Raw genomic sequence first — 13,725 nt, 5'->3', positions numbered from 1 at the left:
ACATTTACGAACAATCGAAATATACAGCCTAATCTCCCCTATAAGGGAGGGAGGGAGAGAGAGAGAGAGAGTGAGTGAGTCGACAATATGTCACAGGACCAAAGTTGTAGATCACTCGAAATTGAACGGAGATTGTGCCATCTGTTTTGTGATAAGACTTACCGTTTAGCCGCGAAATACCTCGAAACGAAGGTCTGCGCCGTCATTAAATTGCCTCCATATTTCGATATTCTTCGGCATAAAATGGGAAACATTCGAAGATCTTGGAAGTTTTCCGTAGGTTACCGGCTAAAAAGTATAATTTTGCCCAGTTTCATTTTTCCAGCTCGTGTAGCAGATTGTGAGGCAATCTTGATTTTGGGCGAGGGGGGTAAAATTTAGGACTTCCAGGAAACTATAGCTAAAAAATACGCAGATGATCATTATTACCCGTTAAACGGAAAGCTGTACGAAAATCTCGCCAAAATAGTCAATGCACAGACACGGTCGTTACGATTTGATTCATATAGATAGATAAAGAATCTGCTCCAGGTATAACACCTTTTGTGTTATGTCCGCTGGACTTAACATAAGAAACCGTCCTTTCATGCTATCTTCCTTACTAAACCTCCTGTCGAAAAATTGCACATGAGAAACAAAAAATAGAAATGGATTTGCACCAAGTTTGGTAGATTTCCAATCTGGTTGGTCTTGTACTGTATATATTGTGGGAGAGTAAAATCACAATTTCGGTTCCCTATAAAACCCCAGTCTGTTCCGGGAATTTAAAATGGTATAAAGTTTTGTTCAAATATCTTCAGTAGTTTTCATGTTGTAAGAAATACGCTTTACACGCACCCCCTCTTGCGTTAAGTCCGGTGGGAGTTGTACCGAAAAACGGTCCGTTAATGATATCTCCCTTATTAATCCTGGTATCGAAATTCTTCACATGAGAAAAACAGGTTTAGAATTTCATTTCCATTAAGGCAGGCATATTTCCATTAAGTTTGGATGTGTATATTTTGAGGGAGTGCAAATTCACGGTTTTGGTTTCGTATAAACCCCCAGTCAGTCCGGGATTTAGAAACAATATTTATTCTAAAACCTTCCCAAGGGCAGGTGGATTTTAAATATGAAGTTTGGTGGAAATATATGTAGTAGTTTTCAAGTTATAGAAGGACAGAGAGACAAATAGACACTAAAGGTAAAAAATATGCAGATCGTCATTATTACATCTGAAACGGATAAATGTACCGAAATTTCGCCAAAATAGTCAATGTACAGACACGTGGTCGTTACGATTTTATTTATATAGAAGATAATATAAAAAATATAAAAACTATGAATCTCACATTTATTTCACCGACAAAACTACTGCTTTCTCCAATATTACTGGGAGTCAAGATCCTACTTAAATAAGCTATAAACATTCGTAGAAAATATGGGCATGAATCATACATGTGCTGTATAGCACAAGAATAAGAAAGAAAATAGCTATAAATAGCAATGAAGCAATTACTGTGCTAGGACATACACATACTAAGAGGAAAGTTTAAATATTCAATTACATTCCTAAGGAACTCTCATTTCTCTGTAGAGCGCGCTATGATTTGTGTAATTCGATACGAAATAAAGAGGGGAGTGGGGCCTATCAAAGTGTATATTTAAAACGGAATGGTTGAATACAATGTGAATTTTGTGCAAAAGATCTTCATTACGAGTACATTCAGAGGGCTATTTGAAGCTGCCAGAATGGAAGGAAAACGTGAGCCGAAAGGCAGCGAACAACTGAGTACATTCATCATGCATTCCATGTTCTTTGTAAAGATACGGAGCGGACAAAAAGTCGTGTAGGCAAGAGAATTAAACTAACGGAAAGATGATATTGTTATACTTCACGTCTCCCAGATTTTCATCATGCCATGCAAAACTATACTATTCTACTTAATGCTATGGCTAGCAAAGTAATTGTTCCCATTCAGGAATGCTGATTTCGAGAAAACTACTCCATTCATGAGAATGTGCGTCGACCGAATGTGTGTTTTTGTTGCTTTTCGACTAAACAGGCTAGAGTTACAGACTGCTGATTAGAAGATAAGTGTGTAACTGAACTATAGAGCTTTTCCTCATTTGCACATTGAATGAAAAGGGAATTTACATATTCAGCGTATCGGTTACTTATAATTAAGGCACGTTCAAAATCATTTTTATTTGTCAGGAAATATCTCAAATTCAAAACGATTTTTGCTAATTATATTGTGTTGATTAGAATCAATATTCTGGTTTAATGGAAGCCTGTCTTCGATATACAGTAAGCGGCATTCAGTGTGAAATAGGACTCGTAAATTAAAGTAGTATCTTTTAATATTTTGAAACAATACAATAATATTATTGGATTTTATCTCCCGCGAATACTTTTACAGATTTTCGGAGACGCCGAGGTGCCGGAATTTTGTTTTACTTGCCAGTAAATCTACCGACACGAGCCTGACGTATCTGAGCACCTTCAAATACCAACAACAGGCAGTTTATTTCGGAGCATATGAATACGTTTCACAAGCTGTCCAAAGAACTCGCTTCTGAAAAGAAAAGAAAGTTGCTCATGACAAATATATGAAAGGTATACTTTCTTCCATGGGAAATGGGTGGAAAAATTTCTATGTATGCTACGAAAAGGAAAGGAGCCAGCTATGTTGTGTCAATGATAATGTCCAGAGAAGGTGAGGTAATTACTAATGATCTACTAATAGCTAATTAATTGAATCATTGGTATCGGAACGTATTAAATGAGCAGAATAGCCTGGCGATAGGTATTATCGATAACACTTCCAAATTAGCCGTAGAAAAATTCAGGAAAGAATTGAAAACTTAAGGAATAATAAGTCGACATGGCGTGATAATATTTCGGGGGAGGTTCTGAAACAGGGAGGTAGAGCTCGTCTACACTATTTGGAAATAATATTTATTGTGTCTCTCAACAATACGCAATTCCAGATGACTGGAAGGAAGCAACACTTGTCAGGATTTTTAAAGGGAGCAACAGTATACTAATGGATAACTATAGACCTATTAACCTTACGTCCATTGTATGCTAACAAATGGAACGCCTCATTTCAGAATATCTAAGAGAACGGTGGGAAAATATTCATGGATTAATGACCGACAACATTGTTTTAGAAAAGGTTTCTCCTGCGAGAGCCAGATGTCGCTGTTTCAAGATATTAGCAATTCATTAGACAAAGGTATGCAAGTTGATGCTATTGTAAGAGATTTTGCTAAAGCATTCGATGTAGTACCACATGACATTCTGGTCCGAAAGTGGTGGAAACATTGATAAAAGGGCGGATCTGTGGATCCGGGAATTTTTGACAGACCGCACGCAGAGGGTAAAGTTTGGAAGTAAATACTACGACGAAGTTTCTACAACGTTGAGAATAGTACAGGGTAGTGTTATAAGGCCACACCTATTTACGGCATTTATCAACGACCTGCCGAACGAAATTCTAAGTGAATGCAGATTGTTTGCCAACTACAGCATAATATACAGAAAAATACAGGATGCTAGAAATAGTAGATTATTACAAGCCGATAGAAATACACTCCATAAATGGGCACCCGATAACAAACAGAAAATAAATTCTTGAAAATGCAGTCTCTTAAGAATGGGAAAGAAATTTAGTCACGAGTCTTCAATACTGTCTTTGATCGGACGCTCTGGTTGAGAGTGACTCATGCAAGTACCTAGGAACACAAGTAAAGCGAGATCTAAAGTGGGGCACCCACGCAGGAAGTGTGATTACCAAAGCGTACAAGTCCTTACACTTCGTGATGAGGGTGCTAAAGGGCAGCAGTTCTCGGGCGCAGGCGCAGGGCTATACTGTATATCACTCATTAGGCCAGTCGTGGAATATGGAGCAGCCAAACAGAACTGGAGATGGTATAGCGAAAGGCTGCAGGATTGGTGCTTAATGATTGCAATCCTAGAAGTAGTGTGACAAGAATGATAGAAAAACTTTGGTGGGAGACATTGGAAACTAGAAGGAAACGAACATGGTCATGTGCCATGTATAATGCTTACACGAATAGGCCAGCTTGGGGAAAGTTGAACAGTCGTATAGAAAAGCCCTGTTACATAATTAGGACAGATCGTCCGCAGAAAGTAAAAGGTAAATCACAGAAAACTAACTATGGTGAATATTCGTTCATAAATTGGGGAATTGATGGCTGCAGCTGTCTTGGAGCTTTTTCCCAAAAATGTAAGACACCAGCATTCTGTAACTTGTGTGTAAACCTCTATGTGATAGTGTCATATTTTACGATATATTACAGTGCGACTCATTGGCTGAATAGTCTGCTTTGAGGCCTTCGGTTCAGAGAGTCCAGGGTTCGATTTCCGGCCGTGTCGGGAATTTTAATCGCCTTTGATTAATTCTTCCGGTCCGGAGACTGGATGTTTGCCTTTGTCCCACCACCACCACCACAGAAACACGCAATAGGGATTACATCCCTCCAAATAGGGTTTGTGTCAGGAAGGGCATCCGGCCGTAAAACAGGACCAGATCCACATATGTGTGACACAGGTTATCCCGCAACCCCACAAGTGTGGGAGAAGCGGTAGAAGAAGAAGACTTTACAATATATTACAATGCTAAGATAATAGTTAGAAATTGGACCGCTCAATCTATTGTAAGTCATAGTGCAAAATTTTGGAATACCGTACTTAAGGTACGTGTGAATTTGTATATGATGACGCTGTATTTAGAAAGTTTAAAATTTTGTATTTATTGTAATATTTTCTTTCCATATAATTGCTTGTTCTACTCTTGTTGTAGTTGTTTTTTCTTGTTTTGTTGTTGTTGTTGTTGTTGGGTAATTATGTTTTTACTTTATCATCACACTATTGTAAGTGATCATTGAGGCCGGGATATTTCCCAGTTGCGATGTATATGCTAATACTAATATCCTCCACAAGACTAAGGTACCTTACCTTTAGCGGTACCTCTCACATCCAGTCTCTTCATATGGATATAATTACAGGCAGGTGTAATAGCTCATAGCTTAGACAAGGACATAAAATTGCATCATGCAGGGCAGGTTTCCCTGACCAGAACGAGAGCTTAGGAAAGAAACGTAAGGAGCTTGGAAGAAGGTTGAGTTAGACGAGAGAGATATTTGGCAGGCCTCGAGAGCTCATACAGACCATCACTGTCCGGAGGCAAGTCTCATAGGCGGAAAGATGGCAATAGTAAAGCATTCATCATTAGAAGTTAATCAGATGAGAAGTGTAGCATCTAAACAACAGAATTTGCAATTATATCAGAGTTACCGAGGATTGTGTAACATTTCAGACAACAATAAGAATGAATAGAAAGATGAAATACGAAGTTCGTCTGTGTCGGTGCGACGTCAAGCTACTAGCAAAAAAAGTGCATATATATACTAGCAAGATACCCGTGCTTCACTACAGTATTATAATTCAATTTAGGTATTCCACCCGGCCAGTTGGGTCCCTAAACCTTTGCCATCTCTCCCTATAAGCATTTTAATATGGATCAAATCCTTAAGGAGATCCGGCGTGGTATCGTCTTGTGTGCCTTGGCGGTACTGAACCCGCGGCCGGACTGCAGTCGTAGTCATTACCCAGCCAGGACCCGTTTCCAGCGCGGTCCACACATTTTGACGACGGTCCAGAACATTATTATTATTATTATTATTATTATTATTATTATTATTATTATTATTATTATGGGTGATATTAGTTGAATTTAGGTTATTATTATTATTATTATTATTATTATTATTATTATTATTATTATTATTATTATTATTATTATTATTATTATTATTGACGGTCTGGAACCCACAGCAAGATGCAAGACCGCTACTTGGCGGCAAATTACATCCTCTGCCATTTTCATTGCTGACAATGTGACCAGCAACACCGTCACGCGTAGGCAAGTGCTCGAGATTTCAGGCGACACGAATGGTATACTTCCGTGAATTATTGACCTTATTATAGAGGTGAACAATTGCACGGTCAATATCATTCATGACATCGTTTATTTCAAATGTGTTTAATTTTTATTTATATGCCAGGAGAATCTACTGTAATCTAACTTTATGTACTCCAAATGAAAAGATGGTTCTTGAAAACGAACACAGGAAAGATTAAAAGTGATCAGGTTATGATCAGAATAAGTACATTATGAACAGTAAAATCAATTGGTCTTAACTCCTTTTTCACCCCACTGCCGTTAAGTTGAATTAACCCCCTCCCAAAAAATAGAAGGCGTGTTTCTTCATGTTTAAAGGAGATTCCAAATACCAATGTTCGCGTCTTTTACCTTCTGTTCTGAGATGTAAGTATCCCCATAAAAAGAATTCACTTGTTTTCACTTCCTTTCACACTCCCCCGACCCCTTAAGTGAATTTCCCGTTAAAAATACTCGTCTCTTTAATAGTAAAGGATCTTCTAAATACCAATTATCACGACTCTAACATCTTCAGTTTTTGAGAAACCATATGTGTCCACATAAAAGGAATTCAACTCCTTTTCACCCCCGCTCCCCAAAATGATTTTGCCCAAAAACGCTTTTTGCTTTGTTTATAAAGGAGATCCAAATATCAATTTTTACGTCTGTAACACCTTTAGATTTTATTAGATGTAAGTATTCTCATACAATTAATTCAATTAATTTTTCAATTTTTCACCTGCACCCCCCCCCCCTTTCCTTCATTGTATTTTCTGAGAATACCTGTTTGTTTAATTTTAAAGCAGATTCCAAATACCAATTTGTACCCTCATACAAATAATTCAACTAATTTTTCAATTTTCCTCCTCCCTTTAGGTGGAAATCCGAAAACAAAAAATACGTATTCCTTTGTTTTTAAAGGAAATTCCAAATACCAAATTTCACGTCTGTAACTTTTTCACCTTTTGAGATATCAGTATCCTAATTAAAAGAATTCTACCCCATTTTCAGTCACTTTTACCCCTCCCCCAAGTGGTTTTTCAGAAAACAAAAATGCATGTTTCTTTATTTTCAACAGAGATAAAAATACTACTTTTCACTTTGGTAATATGTTAAGTTTTTGAGATATACTGTAGAAATGCTCATTATAAAATTTCACCCCCTTTTTAGTTCCCTATAAGTGGAGTTTCCAAAAACAAATCACCTATGTTTCTTTACTTTTACAGGAGTTTCCAAATACCAATTTTTACGTCTGTAACATTTTACGTTTCTGAGATATACTATAGATATAGTCTTTCTAAAAATTCACCCCAATTTGTCACTCCTGTTTAACCCCCATTAATTACATTTTCCAAAAACAAAAAATACGTGTTTCCTTATTTTGAAAAGAGATCCCAAATACCAATTTTCAGGTCCGTAATATCTTCAGTTTCTGAGATATAAGTATCCTCATTAAAGGCATTCTACCACTTTTTCACCCTTTTCCACCCTTCCTATTGGATTTTCCGAAAACAAAAACAATATGTTTCTTTATTTATAAAGGGGATTCTAAATACCAATTTTTACATCTGTACACTTTAAAAGTTTTGATATATATACGCTCATTTTAAAAATTCGCCCCCTTTTAAACAAAAAATACGTGTTTCTTTATTTTTAAAAGAGATCAAAGGTACCAATTTTCAGGTCTGTAATATCTTCAGTTTCTGAGATATAAGTACCGGTATCCTGATTAAAGGCATTCAACCCCTTTTTCACTCTTTTTCACCCCTCCTATTGGTATTTTCCGAAAACAAAAAATACGTGTTTCCTTATTTTTAAAGAAGATTCTAAATACCAATTTTTACATCTGTAAACTTTGAAAATTTTGTGATGTAGATACACTCGTTTTAAAATTTAACCTCCCTTTTCACCCCCTTAGAGACGGAATATCGAAAAATCCTCTTAGCGAGCACCTACATCTTAATATGAATGTATCCCGAAGTTTCATTTTTTTATGTCCAGTAGTTTTGGCTCGGCGATGATGAATGAGTCAGTCAGTCAGGATATATATATATATATATATATATATATATACGAAGTCGTAAAAACCGATCATTTCTGAAGAAAAACGGCTAGGCCTAGATTCAAGTTTGTTGGATTCTATCACGTGACATCTGACGTTCCAAACACTGATGCATGCACTCGAGGATTTGTAATGGAATTAAGTATCCCTACACCATTTAACTGGCCACCGCCACTTGTCTCTCTTCATAAACTTTTCTTTCCATGTTTATGACCTAACCAGAGATTTTACTTTAAATAAACGACCATTCATAACCTACGACAGAACAACAGGAAATAACAAGCATAAGAACACTTTCAGATACTGAAATATTCAAATTGTCTTCAGTTATCAAGACTACGTTTAATGAACTGCCAGCTGATAAGTGAATCTTAAAAATATCTCAATATCTCTCAATATCTCAATAAAGTATAATTTAAAATACTGATGTATTTATGAAAAATAACAATGGCCTTCGTTATCTTGTGTCCATCCACATTAATCGAGGGTCACATTTCATCTCCGATGCTGAAAGATCGGTCAGAAATTCATGCGGCTGATCAACACATTCTTTGCTTATGGTCATTTTAACGGCTTGACGCGCCTCTTATGATCAGCCTAAGATGATAATGGGACAACATATAATCGAATTCTAAGAGGGGAAATCAAGGAAATAAGTTCCCTGACTCGTTGCTCAGAACAAGGAATGGAGCTTTTTCCAACTTATGTATCCTATAGTTTGTAGTAACACTGATAGGTTGCACACACGTATACAAATCAGTAAACCAGTACCTTGGCACAGTGATAGTTGAACACTCAGCAAATTACAGGCCGAGTGGTTACGGCAAGAGCTCAGCAAAATGATCCAATTTACGCGGGTAAACATTCGGAACTTGTTAAAAATGTATACGAGGATTGTGTATGTATAATGAGAGAAAGCGAGGCTTGTCCAAAAAGTGTGGAAGTGTTGCTGTGAAGGACGTAAAGCGAAGTGCTCGTACATCAGCACTATACGATTTCATTAGTGCCGCTGATTAAATGGTCAGGAAAATACATGTGTTAAGCTGAATGATTATTAGGTGTTGAACGAAAATGACGTCAATTTCTATCGTGAAGGCAAGAAGGCACTCATTCTACACTCTGAAAAAAATTAAAGGATAATTCTGAAAGAAAGCACTGCTGTTTATCTTGACCTATCTTTACCTGTTCATCAACAAATCATTAGGAAACGTATGCATGTAGAAAGTCCAATTTACGTGTGGGTGTAGAAGTAGTAAAAGTAACTTCTGATATTTATGTGTGGAATTTCGACATGGAATTCGGAATAAACCTTAAAACACGAAATAATAGATTGTCTAGCTGAAATGAATGAACAGAAAATCAGCGAACGACACACACACACACACAAACACAACCTGTTTGTCAGCATTGAGATCTGGAACAATGTACCTAAGTGCTGATGTTGAGTGGAACGTTGACGCATTCGACAACCTGGGGACCGGGTGAAAATTTGTAAAGTGACCAATAAAATTAAGACACAATAAATTTCCCTCTAAAACCCATTTGGCCGTAATATAATATATACATAACAAATATTAATATGTTGGTGGAGTTTTAAATGGAAATTCACACCTGTTGCTTTTACAAAGGCTGTCCACAGCATCAAATTCACAGCAAGAATCCGGCATTTTCCATCTGTACAAATAAAATATTATATTAATAACATTCACGCGTATGAAAGGCCCGAAAGAAGTATTTCACATCCTGTTTGGGTGCACTTTTTAATTTGCTACATGCTTGTCCGTACTTTATACATTACGAAGGATACATACAAAGGAAAATAACTTACAGACAGCTAAGCAAAAGCAACAGAAACGTGAACATGGTAATGCAGGATTTTTAACACAAAATTATCTTTCATAGTGTGGAAGATCAGTATCGTGTATAACCGCCTGGGTTCCTGCAGCATGTTTGAATACGACGAGGCATACTCAGAACCAAAGAAGCCGACTTGTTTTGGGGATAATTATCCCATTCATCAATAGCAGTTTCAGTCGGTTAATCAATGGTAGCAGGAACATTAGGACGTTGGGTGTCTTCTGTTCACGCCAGGCATGTTCAACACTGTTCATCTCGGCAGAATATGCTAGCCACACCATTCACTCTACGCCTTCGTCTCAAGGAACTGACAGACCACTCTGGCTCAATAAGCACGAGTACTATATTTCTGGAGAAAAACCATCGTCGCCTGCAGTATTATCATCCATGTGTTCCAGAAGAGTATACTTATTATGAACGGCTGTAAGGTCCATCATGTACTTATTGTTTAATCTTGCAGCTGAAACATTTAACTTTTTACAGGGAGTCTTAAAAACCATCGCCTTGTTGTAAATGAAGTTCGCGAGAAGCGAGAGTTTCGTGGGAAATTTTAAGTTCTGCAAGTTTACTTGGTTGTAAAATACCTTGTGATGGGGTTAATGACACAGAAGGTTGATTAATAAGTTCTGAACTTACATGATGTTGTTCCAGTCTTTGTAATTCATTATTCTGTTGATCTATGTCTGCTGACGGCGAGTAATGTGTTAATAAACTTTCTTTTACGTAGTCCTCGTATCAGTGTATATTCCATTAGCCATGTTGAGAGAGGTTTAACTTCGTAGCGTGAAAGTACACGAATTTTAATTACACAATTGTACGTGTTAGTAATGTCGGATTTTAGAGCGTGGAATTTTGCTCGCGTTTCCTATAACTCATTTTCGATATAGGCATACAAGATTTTATGTAATGTGGAAATAGGAGTATCGGCATAATGCTACAGTGTAATATAACTAACTACTTCCAGCCGTTCAGCTATATTTCAACAATATCATTGCCTTTAGGCTCCTTGGCTTAGGAGTCAACGTAATAACCCTCGGTTCAGAGGGCGTCTAGTTCGATTCTCAATCGGCCCAGACGTTTTAACCGCGTCTGATTAATTCTTCTCGCTTGGAGGGTGGGTGTTTGTGTTCGCCTTAATACACTTATTCATTTACATACAAAAGTCCCTAGCTAACTTCAGCCGAAGCAAGTCACTCAGCGCTCTTACCACTCGCTGGTGTTTACAGTGTGACATAACGTGTATTGTGTTTTCAGTGTATTTGTGTAATTAATATTCGTGTGCTGTCACGCTACGTACTTAAACTTCTCTCAACATGGCTAATGGAATATACACTGACACGAGGACTACATTAAATGAAAGTTTATTAACATATTATTCGCCGTCAGCGGACATAGATTTTACTCAACCAATTCAACTCGGTCAGTAAGTCAACACGAACCAACTTTCCAGCAACAAGAAAAGCAACAGAATAATGAATTACAAAGACTGGAACAACATCATGTAAGTTCAGAACTTATTAATCAACCTTCTGTGTCATTAACCCCATCACAAGGTATTTTACAACCAAGTAAACTTGCAGAACTTAAACTTTCCCACGAAACTCTCGCTTCTCGCGAACTTCATTTACAAGGTGATGGTTTTTAAGACTCCCTGTAAAAAGTGAAATGTATCAGCTGCAATATTAAACAATAAGTACATGATAGATCATACAGCCATTCATAATAAGTATACTCTTCTTGAACACATGGATGATAACACTGCAGGCGACGATGGTCTTTCTCCACGAAGTAAACAATCATCAGCAAATTACCAGAGACCTGAATAATGTAACCAGCAGTGATTACACTACACAACAGTGCGGCTAAGTTCTAAAAAGGAATAATTCCATTTTCGGTGATTATCGTTCCGTAACCAAATATCCACAAGAATTAGAACTTGAATGTTATACCTTCCAGGACTCTACAACCAAAGAACTTGAAGATATAATTCGTAATGCCCCATACTCTTACTGAATAGGAACTTCACTTAGAGTCAAAAGAGGTTAACTTACCTACACGTGATGTTACCTTATTTTCAAATAAAAAAAGACAACGCCCCTCTGCGCCACTGAATTGGAAAACACGGAAGATGGAAAAATAGACTTGACTTAAGACACATTCAACGTTTCATTATTTCGGCCGAACCTCGTCGCAAAGCACAAGATATCTTACAGTGTACACCATGTCAAAGGTTTGGGTACACTAAAAACTTATGTAGGTTAAGTCAACGCTGTGTCAATACCCTAATACCCATCACTATTCAGCAAGCAGTAAACCAAGACAAGTCCATTCTATCTAAATATGAAGAACAAGAATCAGGAGTGAAAGTTCTTCTCTTTCAACACCGTTGTTCACCAGCACCCAGCCTAGCTGTATCACCTCTCCAACATAAGATAATACTACAAACTTTTGTCCGCTGCCATCCCGACCATCGCTAGTTCAAACCCCGAAACCATCATCATGGCAACGCCCTATCTCCGATCTTTCTCTGAAAACACCAGTACATCCAGCTCAGAATCAAACGCATAATTTTTCTCAACCTGAATCATCTTTCAGCCTTGTCCAACAGGTTAGAACATTTCTAACGCCATTCTTCCTCCGCATGACGTCATTTATCATGAAATTCTGTTATAACTACTTAATAATGGTTGTTAGCTCAAATCCTATGTTTTCACATCTCATATTTCTAAAATGAGTCGCCAACGGTTTGAAGGTCAAACGTGCCTCCTCTTTGAAGTTCACGACTCGACACAACATCGATGTAGCTTGCATTTCTCTAACACACCTAGTTGAACATGAACGTTTTATAGTACAACGTTGCAACGTATACAGAACTAAGCGCCCAGCTCTTGTTGCCTCTGGTGGTGTGGAAGTCATCAAAATGAAATAAAACCCTTAAACATTATTCCGTATTCCTACCACAGCTAACCACTATAAAGGTTTGTGCTGTTAAAATTGAATTAAGCTATGGACCTCCCTGGGCAGTCATAGCAGCCTCTAAACCACCATCAGCTCGACTCCATATGGAAGATATAAGATTGTTTCCAGACCAGTTACAACCATACTAATGAGAGATCGTAACAGCAAGAACGAGATTTGGGGCTATCGTGTAGTAACTCCTAATGGTAGACAGCTGTTAGCAGCAACTGAACTTAAAGCCATCCACGTCACTGCTCCAGAAGGACTGATTCATTACCTATCCAAATTAAAGCAACGGCCGAATATCCTCGACATAGCTCTGATCGAAAATTTCGCATTCCCGCTTTACATGAGACCAATGGCTGAAATGATGATGATGATGATGATGATGATGATGATGCTTGTTGTTTAAAGGGGCCTAACATCTAGGTCATCGGCCCCTAATGGTACGAAATGAGACGAAATGTAATGACAATTTAGAAGTCTAAAATCCTCCACTGATCAGAATTAAAAACGTGAGGACGAAGAATGAATGAATGGATGGATATAAAGTTAAAACAATCAGTGGATCCAACCCGCAATGCTCCATATTCCCAGAAACTATCGTTAAACAATAGTATTACTGACCAAGGAACTGCTTCTAAAGCTCAGTACTGAATCGATGATGTTCGTAGTCTAAAGGGATCCAAAACATAGGCCATCGGCCCTCATAATTGTACTTATCGCTAGAAAAGTAGAACCGTGGCATTTGTCATGTTGCGGCACTAACCAAAAGTAGCATAGACTCGCGGTATTCCACACAGTGTGGTACTACTCACAGGTACCATAATGCGCACGTGTAACACAGACCTATGGTGTTTCTTACATTGCGGACTCGTACTATCCCGTGGTGTTCAT

This window comes from Anabrus simplex, chromosome 2 (genome assembly GCF_040414725.1).
Source record: "Anabrus simplex isolate iqAnaSimp1 chromosome 2, ASM4041472v1, whole genome shotgun sequence".
Classification (NCBI taxonomy): domain Eukaryota; kingdom Metazoa; phylum Arthropoda; class Insecta; order Orthoptera; family Tettigoniidae; genus Anabrus; species Anabrus simplex.
The sequence above is the reverse complement of the archived record's forward strand: the minus strand, read 5'-3'. Positions refer to the sequence as shown.